Source organism: Cryptotermes secundus, unplaced genomic scaffold (genome assembly GCF_002891405.2).
Source record: "Cryptotermes secundus unplaced genomic scaffold, Csec_1.0 scaffold216, whole genome shotgun sequence".
NCBI classification, from domain to species: domain Eukaryota; kingdom Metazoa; phylum Arthropoda; class Insecta; order Blattodea; family Kalotermitidae; genus Cryptotermes; species Cryptotermes secundus.
The window spans coordinates 1,601,889-1,623,240 of NW_019727090.1; the positions used below are offsets into that span (position 1 = coordinate 1,601,889).

The window sequence follows — 21,352 nt, forward strand, 5'->3', positions numbered from 1 at the left end:
GAATCCACGATCCCGGCTTCCGAGCCAGCGAAGGCAGTACACGCCTTAGACGGCTCGGCTACCGTGACCGGCCTAACATTTGTCTACCAGACGTTATTTTTGTCAAATTGGAAAGAATCACAACCTTTGTAGTTTTCGTGTATGTAAATATGTTGAAATTCAGTACGTAGTGTGTAAAAGGAGCTGTACATTATCAGGCCGTGTTAGGCAGTCTGTTTTCCAGTTGGAATGTTCACATGTTCCATAATTTATCTTACTGCATATCATGTGAGATTTAGACTAATGTTGTCCGGTGATTCTGTTTTGTTTCGGATTAATCCGTTCGGACCATTAGTTTACATCAGAACTTATTTCTTCAAATATACGACCGTTCGAAAAATTGCCCATTCGCCGGGTAGGTCATTGTAGTGATTACGTTCTGTACTTATACTTGGACGTGCCCAATTTGAACCCCGGACGGATTACTGGCTGTATTCATTGAGTTTTTTTTTTTGTAATTTTACATAAACTTCGCGGACGAAAACCGATTATTAACTTTAAAGAAACCGAGACCGCGTTCCGCAGTGTTTTTGTGCTGGACACAGTGGATGGTGTCATTAGGGAGTGAGAATGTCAGAAGATACGTGTTTGTGTATACACCTTGAACTACAAACATTGTTCACTTTGAGTTCTTAGTATAGGCCTGTGTTGCTGCTTTGGGCGCATGAAAATTGAGAAATATTTGCTATTGGAGACTGGCGTTACTTGGCGCCGGCCACTGTTGGAGTCTCGACCAACGATTTCTGACCCATTATTTTGGACCTTTCAAGCGTAGGCCTTAGTACTTTTTCATGATTATCTTCCCTTCTCCCATCGTGTTGGATCTTTCAGGTGTAGGCCTGCCTACTTTTTCATGATTATCTTCCCTTCTCCCATCGTGTTGGACCTTTCAGGCGTAGGCCTGCGTACTTTTTCATGATTATCTTCCCTCCTCCCATCATTTTGGACCTTTCAAGCGTAGACCTCTGTGCTGTTCATGATTATCTCCCCTCCTCCCATCATTTTGGACCTTTCAGGCGTAGGCCTGCGTAATTTTCATGATTAGCTTCCCTTCTCATTAAAATTTCTGCAGCTGAATGTGTTGCCTTTGTGACGAGGGTCTGTGAATGCAGTTCAATAAATTGGAACTGAATACTGGTTGACCCTGTAACCATTTTACGCCTATGTCATTTAAACTGCTGAGATGGAAATTTCACAAATGTTATTTTCGTTTTTGTTTAGGGAAGGACGTTGTGTAATGCGTAAAAGATGGCTGAAACATACGGTTCTCAGTGCAACACTGAGCTAGCGACACATCATCGTCCCTCGTGCTGAGAGCGTTGTGACTTCTTGAACCAGCACTGTCGCACTTGAGCGGAGGAAGGACGCCGAGTTGTCCGATCTTCGGGTAAGTAAATTATTTCGCAATCCTGCACTTAGAACTCACAGCTATACGTATATGCATCGTCACCGCGAGCTACTCCCAACGCGTGCTTGCTTCACGTATCAGCCTTTTCATTTTATACCAGTTTTGCCCAGAAAGAAGTATATAAGGTTCAGTGATGAGCATGCATCAGTAAGATGAAGTACATACATGCGCAGATGTCATCCCGGCTGTGTTAATGGATAACGTGAAAGGCCAGGAGTAACAAGAATGAAACTGGGCAAGATCTGTTTCTCCGCGTATCCGATCAGGTTTCGTAACTGAAATGTATTGTAGCATGTAGACCCGTTGCTAAGTAATGACTACGTAGAGAACGGCCCCTGCTAGGTAACGTATTCCTAACAAGAAACAATTGAACTGCAATAATGAGGAGCTGTGTTTTCTACGTGGTCCGTGCCGAGGTGTTATAGGCAGAACATGTCTAGAATTCAGTTAGTTGAGTTGGAGTCAGAAGAGTAGGATGATCGCCTGCCTGGGACTTAGTGCAGTGCAGGGAAGTGAAGAGTTGGTCGGCAAGTGAATCAGTCAGAGAATTGCAGTTCAGTCGTTGTGAGCTGTTGCTGTTAGTAGCTGATAGATGAGGCACGGGGATGGCTCCGGAACACAGAGTAAGGGGAACGTCCGCCATTGAAGCCGTTATCAGGCAACGAGTAGTGGAGACTAACAAACTAAGAACATTTGTGTGTGTAATTGAACTGTAAAGTGTAGTCACGAGTCGTGTGTTGACGTGTGCAATAAATCGAGTCACTAAAACAAACCCCGCCTAGTCACACTAAAAATGTAACGTGTTCAGTATCTGAAGCGTCTTAGTGGTGTAAATTATGGGAAGTTCGCATTTCAGTGTTTTTTAAACGTAAAGAGGTAACTGTATATGTTGTTATTTGTTAACGTGTTCAAGGCAAGTATCATTTGTTAAATACGACAGCGAAGAATATTTTTGACTCAGAAATGACCGTAGCAGATATACACATTTTTTTATGGAGTCGGCCACTACAAATTTGTAAGTTCATGCCAGTGTTTCTTTCATCAGTGAGACGAAAACAGATTTTTCTGTAGATGATTGATGTCGCAGTGAATCTATTTTTAGGCGAAAGGAACTATGGAAATTTCTTCTCTAGTTATTTAATACGGCTAAAGCGTTTTATCTTTGTTCTGAAATGTGGAAAGAAAAAAAACAAACAACAAATTTCTGCCTCGGAACATCAGAATGTTGGCCAGCTTGCGAAACTCGTGTAAAGCAGACATTCATATATTCTGTGTAGATAACAATCGACATGAAGTTCTGGTTTCGTGTACAACAGCAGACACGCGTGAAACGCGGTTGTATAGATCCATAAATGCAAGGGGTCATACGCCGTACGTAGCACTGAAAGTAATAAACACCGAGGCTGATAAATTGAGTCCCATCGCAGATTTCGTCACCCCCACTGCTATAATTAGCGTACAGAATTAATATTCACGGGATTCGCGATATGATTCTGCCTCCTGCTACTGATATGTAAAATAAAATGTGTGGCAGTAATAACTTGAAGGCCGGTCACGGTAGCCGAGCGGTCTAAGGCGTGCACTGTCTTCGCTCGCTCGGAAGCCGGGATCGTGGGTTCGAATCCCACTCAGGGCATGGATGTTTAGTTTGTGTGTGTGCGTTTTTCTGTGTTTGTGTACAGGTACACGGGACCCACGGCTTAAAGTCCCTCCCGGAGGACTTGTTCCCTGAATTTTTTCGCCCTTAAAAATTCCACGACCTCCGCCGGGTTTGAACCCGCGTACCTTGAGTCATGAGGTGGGAACGTTACAGTCCTACCATATGTCTAAGATCTAGAAAAACCGAAGTGAATGGAGAAGTTCATGGAGGTAGGCCTAGGCCCACTGGGGCTGTAGTGCCAAGGAAAAAAAATAACTTGAAGACGAGAGCAGAATCAATTCCCTAAAAATGGACAATACATAGATCCACAGCTGCGAATTAGTATTTACCATTAACTTAAGACATTTGTTGTGTACTAAGATGGTAGAATGACAGTCACGGTAGCCGAGCGGTCTATGGTATGCACTGTCTTCGCTCGCTTGGAAGTCGCGATCGTGGGTTTGAATCCCACTCAGGGCATGGATGTTTAGTTCGTGTGTGTGCGTTTTTCTGTGTTTATGTACAGGTAGAGGCCTTGTGACCAGCTGATCACCCGCCCAAGGAGGCCTACCGAATATCTAAGATGTAGTAAACCAAAGTGAAACAAAGAGTTTCATGGAGGTAGGCTAGGGCACAAACTGGGGCTGTAGCTCCAAAAGAAAGAATGATGGTAGAATTGCCATGGTTGTCTCATGGTTTGAATTATGGGGAAGTATGGCGTGGCTTTGATGCCTCTGCTGCAGAATGTGATCCTGTGGCGGGATTTTGTCAACATGGAGATGAACCTTCAGGATCCTTCAAAGCACGGAATCTCTTGACCAACAGAATAACTGTATCAGTTCACTAAGAGCCTTGCTCTGATTGGTTTGTTTGTTTTTCTGTTCGTTAGAGAGAAATACGAGTTTTGCAAACAATGAGTCATCACATTTCCTGCTTTCATCCTCCAGCTTTTCGTATGTCGTCAGAGCAATTATGTATTGTCACCCGTGATTAGCATTCGACAGTGAGAGAAGGTATTTTTAGCGTGTAGCATACATAGATCAGCTGTTGGGCTGCATATTGCAATGACAGGCAGTTTCTGCGTCATGTAGGTCTTACGGATACAAGCAGTATGTATTGTTGGGCAATATATTACAAACTGAAGGTATGGACGTTTAGGTTTGGGCTTGGGTAGCTCGGTAGGTAAAGTATCTGACTACAGTCTGGACGGATCGTTTCGATTTCCAGCAGGTAAGCGTTATGCCCGCCGGTCAACGTAGCCGAGCGGTCTAAGGCATGCACTGTCTTCGATCGCTCGGAAGCCGGGATCGTGGGTTCGAATCCCACTCAGGGCATGGATGTTTGTGTGCGTTTCTCTGTGTTTGTGTACAGGTAGAGGCCTTGCGACGAGCTGATCACCCACCCAAGGAGTCCTACCGTATGTGTAAGATCTAGAAAAACCGAAGTGAACGGAGTTCATGGAGGTAGGCCTAGGCCCACTGGGGCTGTAGTGCCAAGAGAAAAAGCGTTATGCCCGCCGGTCACGGTAGCCGAGCGGTCTAAGGCATGCACTGTCTTCGATCGCTCGGAAGCCGGGATCGTGGGTTCGAATCCCACTCAGGGCATGGATGTTTGTGTGCGTTTCTCTGTGTTTGTGTACAGGTAGAGGCCTTGCGACGAGCTGATCACCCACCCAAGGAGTCCTACCGTATGTGTAAGATCTAGAAAAACCGAAGTGAACGGAGTTCATGGAGGTAGGCCTAGGCCCACTGGGGCTGTAGTGCCAAGGAAAAAAGCGTTATGCCCAAACCAGAGCTGATCTCACGAACCCTCTCACTGGGTACAGAGGATGTTTCCCCAGGAGCACAGTAATCGGGACGCGAAGCTTGCCACTCATCTACACTGGCAGATCCGAGGGCTGGAATGCGTGGAGGTTGACCTGTTACACCTGGACGGCTATACTTCTGCCGCATTAGGGTGTTAAGGATAAACGGGAAAAATGGTACATGTGCCTGGGCGTCATATCATTAGAGAATATAGGTGAAATGTTTGTGGATTACTGTACGGCACTCGTCTTCTGCTGTACTGTAAGGTTCGGTTGAAAAGGTGCAGTTGTCCCTGTGCTTATTAATGAAGCACCACACCAAGTATAGCTTCACCATTCTTGACCTCGACACTAGATTAAGGCAAGGGATCATCTTCCCTCCCCGACCACTTTTTTTCAATGTCTCCTCCAGCCCATTCAGTTCCGTAATCATTTTACACAGACGGTAGGACTCCTTGGCCGAGTGATCAGCCTGTCGCAAGGCCTCTGCCTAAACAGAGGACAACTCAACCACAGAATAAACGCACACAGACATCCATGTCTTGAGAGGGATTCGAACTCAAGGTCCCAGCGTCCGAACGAGCGAAGACAGTTCATGCCTTAGACCGCGCGGCAACTGATGGGCCCCGACCGCTTTCCCGCTGGGAAATAACCCGCGGTGCCGATTGGATAGGAGGCTGGATGGGCCCCAGAACCCGTCTGGACTCTGTGGAAAAGAGCACTAATTTCCTTCCCCTGCTGGCGATGAGTTGTCCAGCCCGTAGCATGTCGCCATACCAACCGAGGCTCCGAAGTAGGGCTTGAAATCGTTTTTAATGATACGTATGCAGTGATTTGAAAGAAAAACGCGTTGTTGTGCTTTTGATGATGAACTTACTGTACAAGAAGAACCAGAGTAAAACAGTTAAAATGTGTTAGGCTATCTGGTCTCCCGTGTTCTAACCGGTTAACACGTGTGGTGTCACCACGTGAGCATGAAGCTGTCACTACACTTTGCTCACTGATTGCTTTAACACGGGGAAACATCCCCTAGCCCACGTGGGGTGGGGGACTTTGTGAACCCCGGAGCCGGACTCCATGTGACGGCGATGGGAAGAGAATGCTGCTCCTTATTACTCGAGAAATGAAATTTATAGAAACTGACGTTTGTATGTGTCGCACATCCTCTTTTAGCTTCTGCTGTAGGAAGATGCATCATTTCCTGAATGTGTTATCTCTCCTTCCTTTCTGATAGTGCTGTGCCCGCGTTTGTTTCTTACAAAGCAATCTCCATCGCCACAGGATGTTCAAAAGTTTACTGATTTCCGTATCCGTCCCCTTTTTGAAAGACCGGGATTTCGGAGATCTTGTCTGACGTTCCTGTATACCAATGGGAACTGCACTTATGTGACTTAAGATAGCGTCCAATGGCGGATTTGTTATGACGGTGATGAACCTTCATTTCTTCGTTTATTTAAGCACACGTCAGAGATCCTTAACCAGGGATGCAGGACACTTATTTAAGCACACGTCAGGGATCCTTAACCAGGGGCGCAGGACACTTATGTAAGCACACGTCAGGGATCCTTAACCAGGGGCGCAGCACACTTATTTAAGCACACGCCAGGGATCCTTAACCAGGGATGCAGGACACTGGTGCAAGGGATGCCGATGTGATGAGCTGGCAAGGTGTCACGTTTTGCAATGAGCCTACATATGCGAGAGTAGGAAGGATAAACTTCTCTTAGGTTCAGACAGGCCGTAGATAATTTTTCTTCGGTAACCTTGAAGTTCTTAATTTTATCAAGAAGTGCTGTAGTGCTTTAAGGAACCGGGAGTTTTAATGCTGTCTTCACGAGATACAGCATTTGGATCACAACCCTGAGCCAATTTCACCTACCCCTCCCTTAACTTGTGTCTCTAAACCCGATTTAATGTTATCTTCTGATTCCTCTCTGATCCAAATGGACACTTTGCAAGAAGTATTTCTCTTCAGAGCTACATGTCCAGCCCATCACAACGTATCACTAGACTAACAGTACCTGTATAAAGAACTGACTTTCTTATTATGTAGCATCTAAAAATTTGTCAAGTAATTCATCCCTTTGACCCCCCCCCCAAATTATGCATTCTGTTTCGGACATAGGGTTCGTTGGATTTGAAGTCCTCAAAACGGTGACGTAACGCCGCGTAGTCCGGTGAAAGCTGACACACATTTCCGAGGAACGTACTACTTCTATCCTCAGGGTTGAAGAATGAGTCAAGCAAGAAACCAACAAGAAGCATGCAGCAAGTAGAGCATCCTTATTCTTCGATCCTGAAGATGAAGGCGGTGTGTTACTACGAAACGTCTGTGAACTTCTACTGTATCCGGGAACATAAACTTATCACATATTGCTTCGTATGCTTTTTGCCCATGATAGCGAGTTCGGAGCCTGAATTCTCTTCTGAAAAAAGAATATGTGTAATTTGTGGTCAGCTTGGAGGAGGTTGTGAAGCAACTATGAATAGACCGATACACGTAATTATGTTCGCCGCCTGCCCCGCTCCCAAGATGATTTATAATTTATAGTGCCGTTTGAGGTGCTGCGGTCGTCACACCGGGATATCGATTGGCCACGTCTTGTTCTGACGTGGTTGTCGAGTGTTGGCTGACAGCCACGTGGTTCTGGAATGCGGGGTCGAATGCCTTCCCGAACGTCCTGATTAATTGAGTGCTTATCCGCGCCATGGCTCAAGCGGTTAGTCACTGGTTTCCCACCGCTGCGGCCCGAGTTCGATCCCGGGTCTGGTCAAGTGGGATTTGTGGTGGGCAAAGTGGCGCTGGGGCAGGTTTTCTCCGAGTACTCTGGTTTCCCCTGCGAATCTTCATTCCACCAATTGCTCCACAATCACCCTCACCTATCATCTGGGGCTGGTACAATAGGCCAGAAGTGGCCGCAGTACAAGGAACTTAGTCCCACCCCACTATCAATAAAAAAATTGAGTGCTTATGTTCTCAAGGGTTGGACATCTTCATCCCCTGGGCAAACCAATAATTTTTCATGCCGTATCAAGCATTTCATTCCGAGGGAAGGAGAGTTGCTTGTTTCATAAAAGTAAATAAAATTTTAATCTAGAAGTTCTGGGAAGAATTTATGACGCTTACTTTTATTCCATTATTCCAGTCTATACGATTGAGTGTTTGACTTGCGAGAACTGTTATACACTGTTGTAATATTATATAGCAGTTGAGCGTCGTACGTCACAGAGCTTGTTATTTTAGAAACAAAATTGGTTCCTGTTAAAATAATTTAAAATAACATAAAATTATTTGTTGTGTATCCGGGGTTCCGTGACCAGTAGTAACGGGTTCTGGTTTGGATGATGGGATTTATTAACCCCTTATACAATTCAGTTCTTACTTGCAAGCAGTACGGTGCTGTCGCTGATTTTCACAATTTAAGTTCATCGTTACACGCGCACTAGGATTCCCAGTTTTCACTAGTCATATCCTGGTAACGGAATTAAAACAATCTCACTGTCTAAATCACACACTAAGTCTTCACAGGCCGGCTTCTAATTCTTCTTCAACTACTAACTTCCCGTGGCTACCTCCTACCGACAACTGAACTCAATTCTCATTCTCATACTCTCTCTTGTACTCCTTATATTCTTCTGTACTCCTACAGCTGCTAGTTTCAAGTCAAAGTCACATTGCGACTGACGATCAGTCAGTAAGTCTCTGTGTCGAGCCTCATCTGGGGCTGATGACCAGATATTTATTACTGTTTGGCAGTTACGATCTTGTTTATGCGGGACGCCCTCTCTGACGAGATGACGGGTCTTTAATTTGTATATGCTGCTGGTCCTTGCCAGCGCAGTAATTCTCGGGTCTGAGTCCCTTGGGACTGTTTCAGATTTGAGATTTCCCTTTTCCAGCTGCTAGCTTCGGAATTCAACTCTCTTATACTCGCTCGGAACGGACCACGCGGCATAGGAAACACAGACCCTCTGTTGTTGTAGAGGCGTGTTACTACGCAGTTGCCTAGCAAACATTCTCGGCGCGGACCACTTACAAAACACCTTTCGTGTCGCCTATTGTTATAGCTGCGTGTTTATTTGTGTCGTACCCAGCAATGGATGTCCTTTATTGTCGCATATTGTTGTACGCATTACCCAGCAACGGACCATTTATGAGGAATATCCTCGCTGGAACGTGTCTATTGAGCCGTTGCCTAGCAGTGGCTCGATACGTCACAAAATATTGTGTTTCTTTTGTGGCGACGTGTGCTTCGTGGATGGTATTTTGATTATGTGTGTTCTGGTGGCCAGTGTGTAGACTAGTAAACAGTCCACAGACACTGGCCACCAGAGTACATGTTTAGAGTTAGAATTAGTGTTAGTGTTATTCTAACTGCTAACAGGGGGTCACATTTTAATAATAAACTTTCGGAGGTACAGCCCTCACTGACTATATAATGCAACAGCACAGTGTAATAGTGTCAGGTGTAAGGGTGATTATAGACGGGGTTTGGATTGGTGAACAGATTTATTGATCATTTACAGGTCGTTAAGTACAAATAACTATAACACTGTCGTTATTGCCACACTTTACAGTTCACTAGAGGACACCGTGTTGTAGTGTACTCAGTCTGTTACTAGACGTTTCCTAGTAACGGCTCAAACAATGACTATACTTCTGCCTTAGCGCTCAAGCCCTCTCTTCACAGACTCCCATACAGAACTAACTTAGTCAAAGTCACATTGCGAGCGACTGCCGGTCAGTCAGTAAGCCTTAGTGTCGAACCCGATCTGGGGCTCATTACCAGATTCTGATTACTGTTTGACAGTTACGGTCTTGTTTTTGTGGGGCGCCCTGTCTGAGGAGGGGACGGGTCTGTCTTTTGTATATGCTGCTGGCCTTGGCCAATGCAGTCTTTCTCGGGTCCGAGTCCCTTTGGACCCGCGATCATATTTTACTTTATCAAATTAAGACTTCCCTTTTCGTCGCCTCCTGCAACTCGCAGGGTCACGGTCGAGATATTCGACCCCGCCTCCACACTGGTTTCTCTCATTTGGTCGCCTCAATTGTCTGCAAGAAAACTTCCCGGCACGGACCACGTAGAAACATCCCGTTCCCAGCAGTACCTCTGTTGTTGCGCGAAGATTCGTTGCTGTGGGAACGTGTTTACTGAACCGTTGCCTAGAAACGCATCTATATATTAGCCTGCCACACGGTGGCATAGTAACGGCCCTATTTGACCTAAATGTTTTAATTTGCTTGAGAGGACGGACTGAGTGGTGATTCAATCAGTAATCTGTGAAGTTGAATTTATCAATATATATACAGTAAAACTTGGTTATAGCAACATCGGTTTCTGCGACACCTTGTCTATTGCGTCAAATATTCAATGGTACGAACTAATTCCTCATAAAGCAACTGTTTTTATACATTGCTTAGTACGACATGCACAAATGCATCAACCTCGTATGTAACGTCATTTTCATTCCTGAATTTCTCTGATATCGTGGGAAAGTTCGATATGTCTGCCCACCCTCACTTTCTCTACTTGCTGACGTGACTGTCCTGGAAGAATACGACCGCGGGCTGCAAGAGGAGCGTGGGTTTTATGCGAAAACAAGGGTGTGGGGTGGGACTGCGTGAATAGTGCAAGAGGACGCGGCAGGTTGTTAACTGCATTCCTTTCCTAGAATCTCGTCTAACAGGACCTCACATTGTCTACTTACCCTATAGTGTTCCTGCCTAAACCCAGAGAAGTGCAGTAGCGAAAACATGGCAATGAAAAGGAAAGTTTTAAGCATTGAAGAGAAAGTTAAAGTGATTCGTGAAATATTGTGTGTATTGTCAGTGAAAAGCGCTGTAATATGTCTTTGATATTACACATTTGGGCAATTCCACGTTAATGTTACGTTAGTCTGTACTTAACTACGTATTTCACTAAAAAATGCAAAATTTAAACTCGGTTTTTGGTAGATTTTTACGTGACTAACATCAGGCTACTGTGGAAGTGCCCATTTCGGTTACAACGACATTCGTTTATAACGACACTATTTTTAGGTCCCTTTGATGACGTTATAACCAAGTTCTACTGTATATATTCAGTACGAATTAATGATAATACAATTACAGGTTCAGTATTGTGCACTCTGTCGCAGATTTGGATTACGTTACACTTGTTGGACATAAAACCTGAAACCTTCGCACGGTTGTTGCCGTAATATTGATATGAACGCAGTGTGTCACGCAGAACAACCTTCAAGCAGATTTTCGCATTCACACAAGGATATTTAGCAGAGCAGTATGGCTTCAACAGCCAAGCCCCACTCCCCTTAGCTCAGTTCCGATATTCGATACAGCGTTCGTAACGCCCATTCATCGCCATCAAACCGAAACCTAAATGTACATTTTGCGAGGTCATGTTGCTTTCAAGTCTTCGTCTTCTCCTTCGTCTTCTCCTCCTCCTCCTCTTTATCATAGGTCATGTTGCTTTTGAGTCTTCTGCTTCTCCTCTTTATCATAGGTCATGTTGCTTTCGAGTCTTCTTCTTCTCTTTCTCCTTCTTCGTCTTCTCCTCCTCCTTCTCTTTATCATAGGTCATGTTGCTGTCCATTCTTTTTCTTCTCCTTCATCTTCTCATCCTCCTCTTTATCATAGGTCATGTTGCTTTCGAGTCTTCTTCTTCTTCGTCTTCTTCTTCTTCTCCTCTTTATCATAGGTCATGTTGCTTTCGAGTCTTCTTCTCTTTCTCCTTCTTCGTCTTCGTCTTCTCCTCCTCCTCTTTATCATAGGTCATGTTGCTTTCGAGACTTCTTCTTCGTCTTCTTCTTCTTCTCCTTCTTCTTCTCCTCTTTATCATAGGTCATGTTGCTTTCGAGTCTTCTTCTCTTTCTCCTTCTTCGTCTTCGTCTTCTCCTCCTCCTCTTTATCATAGGTCATGTTGCCTTCGATTCTTCTTCTTCTCCTCCTTCTCCTCCTCTTTATCATAGGTCATGTTGCTTTCGATTCTTCCTCTTCTCCTCATCCTCTTTATCATAGGTCTGTCGTCTTCCGTGTCCATAACGGTCTGTTCTCACTTAATGTGTCTTTCATCTTATGTCGGTCTCCCGCTTGTTCTGAATCTTCCTACTGGCTAGCAGTTGAACAAATTTGTATATAATTTTTTCTCCTTTCATTGAATGTAGCCATGACATATCAATGCTCTGTTTTGTTGGTTTCTTATTGCAGTTTTTTTTTATTCTTTCCTCATTCTTATTTTCGCTTGTTGTTTGAAGATATCTTGAAAAATGGAATTCAATCCGCCTTATTTTTTCCCCTCAGATTTTCAGTCAGTGGGCCACATTTCACTTCTATATAACAAGATTTGCTTGCGTTCTGCCAGAAAAAGGTCACTACGTGAGTTACGTACATTTTGCGGGTCGTTTCTCGCAACATCTTCCCACTAACCAGAGTTACAGTAGACAGAATCGAGTCTCCGGAACTTTATGTTTATAAATAAGCAGGACGGTGTTCTTAGATAAAGACAGGAGGATGAACAATGTCCACTAACATAATATTTGTACTGATGTAACATCGTCACAAACTTTTAGATGCTAGGGAGATTATGAAAGTATATTTTACTTGAAACATAAATGTGATGCAGGATATAAACATGAGAAAATTGGCCTGTTGCGTTCTTTAGGGCGAAGGGATAAAGAGGGGCAAGCTATTGATTAGCTTAAATAGGGGCACTGACGTGGCCAAGCAGTATAGGCTCCCTCTGCAGTTTACCAGTTGGTGTTTTCGCGCCTTCCTCCCGCCCACACCCACCCCCACCGCCCCGGTCAACCAAGTAGGATTACACCAGACACCAAAAACTGGTGGAATTAGGGAATGGAGGATATCGTAAAGGTAAAATGTGAAACTAACCCTCTTAACAGGCAGTGGAGGCCCATAGGGCTGTGAGACGTCGAGGCTTCCACATATTCTCTAGACAATCAGCACACAGATGGCGGTGAAGTTGTCAGCCTTACGCGCCGGCCGTCCTTTACCCCCCAGGGAGATTCCTGATAGTTATTTCTGTTATTGGCTGAGTCAACCCCAGGGCCATAATGCGAACTAACTAAACTGCGGGTGCAAAAGTCGTTGATATTCCAGAGTTCAATTACAGGACACATGCCAGTAACTAATAAACACAGTGAAAGCACCACTTCTAACTCAGACAGTACAGAAATTCAGGTTGCTTCCTCGAAACGCCCAATATTCGAAAAGAATGACTTAATCACTTGCCAGTCGGCTGCAAGCAGTTCAGTAAGAGGCGAGACCCAGATCTTCCACAAAACTTGAATAGTCCTGCATCATGGCTAGACAGTAATGCTCAAGTGAGGTGTTATGTAACGGAGCGCGGCCCTGACCAGGGCGAAGGCGCAGATTTCAGAGCAAGCCAAGGTGCTGAGCTTTGTTTATGGATTGCTGGCTAACCAAGCAGCTCTCAGTTGGAGATTTAATAACCCGGGGTTGGTTGGCATATTGAAAATCAAATAAATCTTTATTGAACGTTCATTGTGCTCTTCGGCACAGAAAACAACTTCTTAACTCCGGAAACAATATTACGACCGGAAAAACTTCCATTCACACAGAGAGAATCATAAGAATTATTTGGACCACCGAACTCATATTTTGAAGTGGAAGTCAGTAAAAAAGATGGGTGCGAAGAGACGTATATTGACCTTGGTTACGTTTCCTTGGAAACAAAATCGATTGTTATTCGGTAGACCATTGTTAGCCGCTGATTATACGATGTAGGACATGTAGTAGTGGCATAACCATCTGGTCCCCTAGTGCCCGTACAGTTTTTCCCCTGAATGTTAATTAAAATGTTAGTACTAAACTTCTCCGACAAGTGGCGGTCGCTCGGTCGGTATAGTTCGCTTGCGGATTAAAATCACGGAGTAATTTTTGTTTTTGTTTTATTAGCGAGATGACACTGCGTCCTCTTGGTAGTAGGCCCCTATTGGCCCCAGATGTTTGTTGATGGTGATTTTGGAGCAGTTGAGGGAATGAAGATTGGCAGGGGAAACAGAAGTACTCGGAGAAAACCTGATCCAATGCCACTGTCTACCATAAATCCCACATGACCTGACAGGGGCTGGAACCCGTCGCGGTGGGAAGTCGGCGACTAACCGCCTCAGCTGTGGCACAACAGTTTCCTGGATGTTATGTTTCCCCTATAGCAAAGTTCCCACGTGGCCTCTTCCCTTTGCGTTTTCGGACAAAAAAGTGTAGGAATTTCCTACTTAGTCGTGCTTCTGACGTAGCCTCATTTATGACCCGTGAGGATGTTCTGACAAGAAACGGGTGTGAGATTACACACTGCCCAGTAATTCTGACTTCATGGAGCTGAGCCCTTCTTGAGAAGCCGCCAATTGTGCGGCCACACAAGAACTTCACAGCATTTTATGGAACCCGAAAGTTCATTATCGCTTTCACAATAGCCCTCCACTGGTTCCTATTCTGAGCCAGATAAATCCAGTCCATAACACTTCATCATATCTGTCTAAGATCCATTTTAATGTTATCCACCCACCTACACCTTTGTCTTCCTAGTGGTCTCTTTCCTTTTGACTTTCCAACCGATATTCTATATGCATTCCAGCTCCCCCTCATTCGTGCTACATATCTTTCCCATCTCATACTCCGTTGACATGGTAATTCTAATTATACTTGGAGAAGAGTACAAGTTATGAAGCTCCTCGTTATGCAGTTTTCTCCAATCTCCTGTCACTTCATTTCTCTTCCTTCCAAATATTCTCAACATCCTGTTCTCAAACACCCTCAGTCTACGTTCCTCCCCTAATGCCAGAGATCAAGTTTCACACCCATACAGAACCACAGGCAAAATTATACTTTTGTATATTCTAATTTTTATGTTTTTGGACAGCAGGCGAGAAGACAAGAGGTTCTGGACTGACTGGTAGAAAGCATTACCCGAATTCAGTCTCCTCTTAATTTCCTCCCGAATCAGGTTTTCAATTGTTATCGTCGTTCCCAAATATCTGAACTGTGCCACATTTTCAAAACATCTGTTACCTATCTTTATGTCATGATTTTCCCCTGCATTCTGGTGACGAGACAGCAACATATACGCAGTTTTCTCTGTGTTCACTTCTAGACCAAGCTCCTTACTTGCATCTATTAAAGTTTGTGTGTTTTTCTTTTGTGGTACTTATAGTATCACCCAGTAAAATCACAACATCAGCTGATGTGTCCCAATTAATTTTAGTCCTACCTGGTTTTCCTGGACCTTCCTAATGGCACATTCTAAAGGAAAGTTGAAAAGCAGTTGCGATAATTCATCTCCTTGTTTTAGTCCATTCTGAGTAGGAAAATTAAGTTCATAGAGATAGGCCTAGGCCCACTGGGGCTGTAGTGCCAAGGAAGGAAGAAGAAGAAGGGTAGGAAAATTACCAGACAAATATTTACCTATACGGACTTTACGTTTCATTCAAACACATTTCAATCAGCTTAATTAGTTTCATGGGTAACCCAAACTCTATCAGAATATTGTACAATACTTCTCTCCTAACTGAATCACAGGTTTTCTTGAAGTCTACGAATACTGATATACCGTTTCATTGTACTCCTATTTTTTCTCTAGTATCTGGCGAATGCAAAAAATCTGATCTGTAGTTGATGTGTTAACGTCGAAACCCACGCTGATGATCCCCAATAATTTCATATTTATATGGACTTAACCTTGAGAGAAGGGTGATGCACAGTGATTTCTATTTGCATTAAACTGTTCCCAAGCAGCAGGAGATAGGTGAGTTTATGTTGCGTAAACACCGGGCATGGTCGCCTGTAAATCTGGCCATAGAAGGAGAAACGAAGGCAACTAAGAGAGACAAAAGGCCGCGCCATAGCTCAAGCGGTTAGTCGCTGGCTTCCCACCGCGGCGGCCCGTGTTCGATCCCGGGTCTGGTCAAGTGGGATTTGTGGTAGACAAAGTTGCGCTGGGGCAGTTTTTCTCCGAGTACTTCGGTTTCCCCTGCCAGTCTTCATTCCACCAATTGCTCCACAATTACCCTCACCTATCATCTATCTGGGGCTGGTACAATAGGCCAGAAGTGGCCGCAGTACAAGGGACTTAGTCCCACCCCACTAGCAATAACAAAAGAGAGACAAAGAACTGCATGAATGTATGAATGTATAAGGGGTGGGCCTTCTTGGCCCTTGCACCGCGACCACAATGATCTATTGTGCAGGACTGGTGTCAGAAAAGTGCCTTACTAAAGTTTTTGCTTTTTGTGGTGCTGGTGTTGCTGCTTATGATGAAATGATGGTGATAGCCATGGTGATGGTGATTGTTGTCGAGGTGGAGGTGGTGGGTCAAATTCTGAAGACAACCACTCGAATATGCAATTTAATTGTTTCCAATACAAGAGGAAACACGCGTGCGTCTTATCACATTGTTCTTCCGCAAGCAACAACACAGACTACAGGATCAGTTTCAACGAAATAAGGTTTTGGTAGACCTATCTAAATGTTCAAATGATACTCTTTGAGCTTTTTGTCAGATTCTGATGATTCGTGGCTTTCCGTATGTTTAAGATACGAATATCACCGTGAGCAAATATCGTTAACCTTTATTAATTTTAAGGACCTACATATATTCTTGGCCATAGGTTGCTATGTGTTTATCAGAGGGAGAGAAACTGTTATTCAATGGAACTTGTGGATATTCATATAATACACGTGTTACGTATTCGACAATATTTATATAAGCTCACCGGTTTCGAGAAAATGTACCTAAGTAATATTATATTAACATACATTGATAATTAAATCCATAATCAGAGAAATGTATATCGGGAATCATAAAACAGTGTTTCTAAATGCGCCCCGAGCAGTATACTGTTTCAGTGGCAAGATGACTTCTTCACTGGACACAGCCTTGTCATGGCGGAGTTTACATTGGGTACGACTTCAAGTTTAGTAGCATACTTAAGAAATTTTCCAGGACTTGCACTATGTGACATTCAATTACGTAAGATTCAGATGTGTAATTTAAACACGTGTTTGTATGTGAACCATCAGGAATGCCACAGAAAATATGCTTTAGGCATGACACATGTTTGTTATCTTAATTAAATATTGTTTTAAAAAATAAATGTTTCCCCCTAAACGCCAAGAAGGTTTAATGTGAGCATAGCGGAAAATCTCAAGGAACTCTAATACCGGAGAATTAGATGGTGATGAATAGTCAGCTTCACGCTCTTTACACTTTATCCCTGCGAAACGAGCTTGCGGCAGGGTCGGGATATGAGGCTGATCCAAATGGAGTGAAAAGAAGAATTTCTGAACCTGCTGAGAATTGAAACCCGGCCTTCTAGTTCATAGCTAGCCCCTGGAGGGACTTTCGACTGCAAGGTGCAACATTCGATTCTGGACAGGTGGAGTCCTTCGCATTTACTTTAACCATTCTAAACATGAAGCTCACCAAAAAAAGAGACGAAACATTGTAATATGTACATTCATTGTGGGTGTGTTATGAAGACATTCGTGCTGCAGACATTGGTTAACACCATAGACGATTGTGTTACCTTTCCTTGTAATTGTTAATGCAAACTACACGGAAGAGTGCTTCACATAAAGGGTTATATATTTTAACAATCGAAAATTTACATTATTCGTCTGGCTTAATTTAAAGTTTCTAAACAAACGCATGTGGTATCACCCATCTCATGTGAAGTGTTACTCCGTTCGCAGTTCTCTTTCTGCGTGTATTAGTTTAGTTGTATACGTCCATCATTAATTACCATAATGTAAGCAGTAACAGGGCCCGTTGACGTATTAACTAGAGTGTGTAAGTTATTGCACAGCGATATGCTGTAAACAAACATTTCGGGCTATAATTTCAACATGTTCCATAGATGTCACTATACGCGTCATGTATTGGGTGTGTTCCTCGTGCGGTGTGCCGTCATTAGAAGCTTTACTTCAATGATTCCAGTTTTAGCAACACTCTTCACATTTTCTTCCCTTAATAATTTATCATCAGATGTGGTTATTCACTACTAAAGAGGAAATAAATTAATGTTGGTAGTTCACGAAAGATCATGATATCTTTACGTCTTTAAAACTCGTACTTCATTTTATAAATCTTATATGTAGGATTTGGGTTTCTCACAGCGGTGGTTATCGAGAGTTATGTTTTCTGTGATATAACGCCATGTAGTTGAAAGTCAACCAATGTTTCGGATGAACTTCTCGCCTCCATCTTCAGGGTCGAAGAATAAGCCAAGCATGAAACAAGCGTAAAGCAGATGACATGTTCCTTCGAAACGTCGGTTGACTTTCAACGGACTACACGGCATTATATCTTAGGAGATATAACTCATAATCTTACTTGCCCGTCAGTCGTGGCTACAAAAAGAAAATGTAACATCATGTTTTCTAGTCTTTTCCGCCGTGGAATTGAAAGTACAGTTTACGACCTCAAAACAACCCGACTGGTGCAGCGAAAGTACCACAGCCATAGGACTGCTGTTGGGGCACCGTGTAGAAGGTAAAGTTATCCTGTACTTAATTATATAATTGCGCAATAATTGTTCCATATCGAATTTGAATAATATGTGCCCAGCGCTTTTAAACTATGTCACAGACGGACAGATTGGCTGACATGACTCTACATAGGGAAGGCATGGCCGCGCCATAGCTCAAGAGGTTAGCCGCTGGCTTCTTACCGTGGCGGCCCGGGTTCGATCCCGGGTCTGGTCAAGTGGGATTTGTGGTGGACAGTGTGGAGCTGGGGCAGGTTTTCTCCGAGTACTTCAGTTTCCCCTTCCAATCTTCATTCCACTAATTGCTCCACAATCACCCTCACCTATCATCTGGGGCTGGTACAATAGACCAGAAGTGGCCGCAGTACAAGGGATTTAGCCCCACCCCACTAGCAATAAAAATAATTATGTAATTGCGCATTAATTGTACCGTATCGAATTTGAAGAATATGTGCCCAGCGAATTTAAACTATGTTACAGACGGACAGATTGGCTGACATGACTCTACATAGGGAAGGCATGGCCGCGCCATAGCTCAAGAGGTTAGCCGCTGGCTTCTTACCGTGGCGGCCCGGGGTCGATCCCGGGTCTGGTCAAGTGGGATTTGTGGTGGACAGTGTGGAGCTGGGGCAGGTTTTCTCCGAGTACTTCAGTTTCCCCTTCCAATCTTCATTCCACTAATTGCTCCACAATCACCCTCACCTATCATCTGGGGCTGGTACAATAGACCAGAAGTGGCCGCAGTACAAGGGATTTAGCCCCACCCCACTAGCAATAAAAATAATTATGTAATTGCGCATTAATTGTTCCGTATCGAATTTGAAGAATATGTGCCCAGCGAATTTAAACTATGTCACAGACGGACAGATTGGCTGACATGACTCTACATAGGGAAGGCATGGCCGCGCCATAGCTCAAGAGGTTAGCCGCTGGCTTCTTACCGTGGCGGCCCGGGTTCGATCCCGGGTCTGGTCAAGTGGGATTTGTGGTGGACAGTTTGGAGCTGGGGCAGGTTTTCTCCGAGTACTTCAGTTTCCCCTTCCAATCTTCATTCCACTAATTGTTCCACAATCACCCTCACCTATCATCTGGGGCTGGTACAATAGACCAGAAGTGGCCGCAGTACAAGGGATTTAGCCCCACCCCACTAGCAATAAAAATAATTATGTAATTGCGCATTAATTGTACCGTATCGAATTTGAAGAATATGTGCCCAGCGACTTTTAAACTATGTCACAGACGGACAGATTGGCTGGCATGACTCTACATAGGGAAGGCATCCCTTTGTATGTTGTAGGGAGTACATAAACTGAGATGGAATATGAAATTAAGAGAAGAATACATTTGGCAACTCTGTATTACTCAGATACTTATATGTCGTCTGCTTTCCGACAGGCCGTGGAACAGCACGGTCTGAGTCGTTATTTAATCCGTTGTGTTCCTTAACTTCGATACTAGTATATCAAGTCCCTTGTACTGCGGCCACTTCTGGTCTATTGTACCAGCCCCAGATGATAGGTGAGGGTGATTGTGCAGCAATTGGTGGAATGAAGATTGACAGGGGAAAACGAAGTACCGCCCTAGCGCCACTTTGTCCACCACAAATCCCACTTGACAGACCCGGGATCGAACCCGGGCCGCCGCGGTGGGAAGCCAACACTAACCGTTTGAGCTATGGCGAGGCCGACTATATCCAGGAGGAATCTTACGTTAATGGTAGGGAACTTAAGATCGAGATTAAGATGTAAATTTAATTCCGCAGATGCTGAAGATGATTCGAGAATGGGAAAATAATTATTCTTCGTTAAAACACGTTTTTAACTGTACGAGTATATGACGATTATGAATGATGGGGTGTGAGTTATGTAGCTGGATGTTGTAGCGTTTTCTAACGTATGCTGACGATTATTGGCATTTGGAGCTGTTTACTGTCCCACAGTGCATACCTTCTTTGGTTTGTGAGACCAGTTCTTTGTGCACTCTTTATTTCACAGTAACAGTACGGATTACAATACTGTGCTCGCTCTTCCTACATCGACTGAGCTACATTGCACTTGTTGCCGCTCATCTGCTCTGCGCTGAGAACTGACTGGCTACTCACTGACTGACTAATTGAACTTAGGCTGGGGCTACACGAGCGCATTAAATGCGTCCGTTGTAACGAACGTACTTTATGACGGACGTTGATGAGGACACCACACAGGTGCAGAATGCGGTGCATTATTTTTTTTTGTCTGCAATGGAGCCAGAAGAAAGCGTAGCATTCGCCTCTCTTGTTTATTTCTACAACGGACGCATTTTGTGCGCTCGTGTGGTCCCAGCCTTAACACTGAAAAAATCAGCATCACCGCCGTTTGTCTTCCCTGTTCAGCTGCACTGAGAACTGACTCACTAACTCGCTGATTCATGGAGAGGTAATGCACTGACTAACTAAACACTGACTCACTAACCACTTGTTACCATATGCGGCACTCAATTGTGCTGAGCTGGGCCCGCGTCAGAACTTAACAGAAACTTCTATAGTTGTGACAACCACTGGGAAGTTTCTGTCGAGTTTGCGTTCGACCTCGGCCTTCGTTCTCAACTGAGAGGCCTCCCGCACAATTCGGATGGTGTAAGAGGCGCGTTCAGGTCGGATGACTCGATCCGCCCGCTCTCATTTCCCATGTCTATACCAGATTTTGCACAGACTGAAGAAAACATGAATGTTCTGACGGGATATCCAGCATCTGAACCGAGAATCGAGCCAGGAATCTTCCAGATACGAAGTGGAACTATTTTCATTTTACCATGTCATCGGCCAGAGATTATAATCCGATACGTCATGATTACGAAGCAAAACTGACAACCGTTACATTGCTACTTTCGGTGTGTCACTCTACTGAACATGTTCGTTTCCTCGTGTTCTTGCAAGATATATATATATATATTTTTTTTTTTC

The 21,352-nt window shown here is 44.1% G+C and overlaps 1 protein-coding gene across 6 annotated transcripts in view; it reads left to right on the plus strand.

The window, feature by feature from the left end:
• Positions 1–21,352, plus strand: part of LOC111864329 — a 92,901-nt gene that overhangs the window by 32,374 nt on the left and 39,175 nt on the right. For all 6 annotated transcript variants that reach the window (XM_023851508.2, XM_033751393.1, XM_033751394.1 and 3 more), the window contains exon 2: positions 1,261–1,426. The gene's annotated coding sequence lies outside the window, so the exon portion shown is untranslated. The remainder of the gene's footprint in view (positions 1–1,260; positions 1,427–21,352) is intronic.